The sequence below is a fragment of the Nicotiana tomentosiformis genome, chromosome 5, assembly GCF_000390325.3.
Source record: "Nicotiana tomentosiformis chromosome 5, ASM39032v3, whole genome shotgun sequence".
Lineage (NCBI taxonomy): Eukaryota > Viridiplantae > Streptophyta > Magnoliopsida > Solanales > Solanaceae > Nicotiana > Nicotiana tomentosiformis.
In genome coordinates this window covers 86,290,396-86,294,320 of record NC_090816.1, presented here as the reverse complement: position 1 = coordinate 86,294,320, position 3,925 = coordinate 86,290,396, and the positions used below count along the sequence as shown (strand labels likewise).

General features: G+C 38.6%; 1 non-coding gene across 1 annotated transcript; it reads left to right on the top strand.

Moving 5' to 3' along the window:
* Positions 1-293: 293 nt before the first annotated feature.
* Positions 294-400, top strand: LOC117279134 (small nucleolar RNA R71). Its single transcript, XR_004509545.1, has one exon. It is a non-coding gene; the product is annotated as a small nucleolar RNA R71 (small nucleolar RNA).
* Positions 401-3,925: the final 3,525 nt, after the last annotated feature.

Sequence of the window (3,925 nt, the reverse complement as noted above, 5' to 3'; positions counted from 1 at the left end):
CTTGCGGCTCACTCTGTACCTTGGCCAATATCAGCTTTCTTATATCCTTGGCCATGTTGTCTAGCTGGGCTTGCATGGATGTGTTAGAGTACACCTGGTGAACCCCAAATGATTTTCTCTTGTCATTACTTTCAGCCGTCCAACAATTAGCATCCTCAGATAATTCATCAAGGATTAAGACAACCTCCTCCGACGTTTTCTTTATTATTAGTCCTCCACATGCAGTATTCAGAGTTTGTCCAGAAGACGATGTCAACCCATCCCAGAAATCCTGGAGTTGTATCCATAAATCAATTCCATTGTGCTGACACTTTTTGACTATCTCCTTCAATCTCTCCCAAGCTTCAAAAATCGTTTCTGTCTCCTTCTAGCAGAAATTGTGGAATTCCCTTCTGAACTTCCCTATTTTTGCAGCTGAGAAGTACTTGTCAAGAAACTTCTTGGTCATATATTCCCATGTCCCGATCAAACCTGTGGGTATGCTATGAAGCCATTGATTCGCACCATCTTTCAATGGAAAGGGTAATTCCCATAAGTGGACTGCGTACTTTGATACTCCATTGTATTGGAAGGTGTTCATGATTTCTTCGATATCCATCAAGTGAGTATTAGGATCTTCGTTCACCTTCCCTCTGAACATGCAGCTGTTTTGGATAGTTTGAAGCAAGCCTTGCTTCAATTCGAAGTTGTTTGATGCTATGGGTGGAGGTCTGACACTTGACAGTCCTTGATTATAGAATGACCTAGCATAGTCACCCAATGATTTTCCAGGCCTAGGTGCTGCATTCTCGAACTGGTCTTCAACCAAGGGTCGATTTAGATTGAATCTTCAACCCCCATCATCGTTGACGATCTTATCAGCAATTCTCCGTGCAACTTCTAGTTGTGCTGCCTCTCTTGCAGCTAAGTCTACTCCATCACTCTCTTCGTTTTCCATGGTATCTTGAGTCGAAGTTTGACCCAAGAATTTTTCTGTTAAGTCGCTTTCTTTTCTCAGTTGTAGCAGGTGTTTCTCTAACTCTGGTTCGTAGAGTATCACTTCCTTTGAAAAGGATCGAGTCATACACCAGAGAAATCAAACTTGTATCCTGCACACAAGTGAGAAACATGAATACAGTAAAGTAAAATTTGGCTCCTGAATTAGTGCGAAAAACTATTTGAGACACTATTGATTGCCAATCCCCGGCAACGATGCCAAAATTTGACGAGCGCAAAATACACACTTAAATTATGTTCGCTAATCAAAGATAGTATAGATTTATTATTGTCTCCACATAGATTGGATCTAAACAGTGTTCGAATAATATCTGGTTGATTACTATCCAAGAAAATAAACACTTGATTTGTTAATTGTTACTACGGTGAACTACTAAAAATTAAGCAAATAACAATTGATCACAAAATACAACAGAAGAGCAACAAAGAAATATCAATGAGAGGGATAAGGGTATTTGATTAGATAGGTGAAAGATAACTGACTCGGGATCCAATTCTTGATTTAGTTCACTCTATAATATGGTTTATTCTTACGAATTCAACCGATAATCAGATTGCACTTGAAGTTAATGTTCCTCTTTCGATTAAACGTTAATTCAGTAATTAATCCAATTGAAGCACGATAAATAATTGCAACAATCAAATGATGGCTATGATCTAAAGTGTAACTTCTCACGAATATTTCCATATTTTCTAGTCTGATTAGCAATTCAAGAGTCTCCTTCGATTACCTATTTGAATCATGAATTTAAACTAGAGCATAAGATGTGAAGAAATTCAATATCAAACTCCTCTTTTGATTAAGCAAAACAATAAATAACTCACAATACAAATAAAAGCTCAATCAATTAATTTTAACAATTATCAAGAATTGAATCCCTAATCAAGTTATCAAAACATCGTACCTGTCAACACCCTAATGGAATTTACTCCATAACGATAGAGTAATACATCTCAAATAAGTTTAAGAATGGAGAAAACATCAATTCTAATGATTCGATACAAACTCCCATATTGCACCGATTGTAGGTTGTAATATTGTCGAATTCATGAGTCTTCTTGCCTTGGTTGGTTCTCCAATATCCCATAGGTCAAAAGTCCCTTCAAAATCATGTTTTTGGTGTATTTATACCGTGTAGAAATAAGTTCGGACGAAATTACCCTTTCCTAGCCGAACTTGGAAATCACTCTGACGATTTTGCACAGTCGTGCCGCATGCCGCGCCGCTCCATGCGGCGCGCTAGTAAGGAAATCTAGAGAGCTTGCACTTTGCTTGTCAGGCCACTTATGCACTACCGCGTCGCGCGCCCCGTGGTGCCCCATGTGGTGCGGTACTGGTTTTTTCTAAGAGTAAATTTGTTTGTTTACTTTGTGATATCTGGACTTGGTCTGAATCTTTCAGTTATGCTACGATTGCAGAACATTATGCAAGCACGACGTCAAGGAAAGGAAGTAAGGGTTCCTACCCGAGATGTTATTGATAGATAAGGAACCAGTGCGAGACGTAAGTTAAGACAAAGGAAATAACCCAAGAAAGATTACGCAGAATATTGATATGAGAATGAGCCAACGAGTAGTTAGTAGTTGATTCAGGAAGAGCCTAGTTATGGCTAAATAAGAGGACACTGACAAATCAACAGATTGTGCAAGACGAACATAGTGAACCCCAACATGGGGAATTAAGTCTCGCAGATATGCCATCATAATCCTTGAGATATATTCAGATAGGAGTTGGGGTAGTTAAAGGTAAATAAAAGAGAATGCCATTGGGAAGACAGTCAAAATATAAGTTCAGAAGCAACCCTACAAGCATAAGGAAGTGGAGGTAAGTAACTACGGATAATTGTATGTGAGTACGAACATCAAATCCCATCGAATATACAATGTAATAAGCTCGTAGCCTTGCAAGAAACAGAGGGTCCTCCCTAAGCACTACAATGAAAGACTAGCTGAGAAAATAAGGAAGAAGGCTTGAACCTAAGCACAGTGACCAAAAGAAGAAATGGTCTTGTAACAACAATATCATAACAACATTGTATGTACTCCGTAAGAAAGTGGCACCTACCATGGCTAATGAAAGGGAAGAAAAATAAAAAGTAATATTCGAGGCTATGTGAGTTGCACAAAAATTTTGGCATGCGTGGGAACTAAGATAAGCTAAGTATACACGCTACAGAGGGGCAGAAAGACCAGGAAAAGTAATAGCTTACGTTTAAAGGAAGCTTAGAGGGAACAAAAGGGATTATGCACTTATGACTTCAAAGTGATATCCATGCACCATATAAACAGCCGTAGAAGACTCCGGTATAAGTTAAAAGAGAGAATTGAGCCTAGGGCAAAGACAAAGGATTGAATTATTAGAAGATTGTATCATGGATATTCCATAGTGCCCATGAAAGACTAAAGTAATAACTAATACCGTGAGCAAAAGATCAGAACATCGCTTAAGCCTACATAAAGGCTGATCAGAAGGACGAGGAAACTAAAGAGTTACAAAAAAGAAGTAAATCAGGAGTTTGATTATTGGACCCAGGAAATTATAGAAATCGTGATTGAGAACATTGCAGGATCGCTCTTAATATCAGAGGTACAAAAGAGATAGTGCAGTATCCATATTCTATAATGGTCTACGATAAAGTCAGTTGTAAGAGTACCAGCCTCATAAGAAGTCAATATGAAGCTCCCACCGGAGTGTGTATGCACCAGAGGTGCAAGTATTATATTAGAGCTTCAAGTTGCGGATGTGAATTATACATATGTGGAAGGGAGGTCATGAAAGAGATAGAAGATGTGATGCGAGATTTTAAGGTAAGTAAGGTAAAGGTGAACAACGTACGAGATACTCAAATGCAAAAGATCGTGAATAGTCCATACTTCGGATAGAAGGCTAGAAGCACTGGGATTCAGTATCCAGGAATGATAGAGAAGT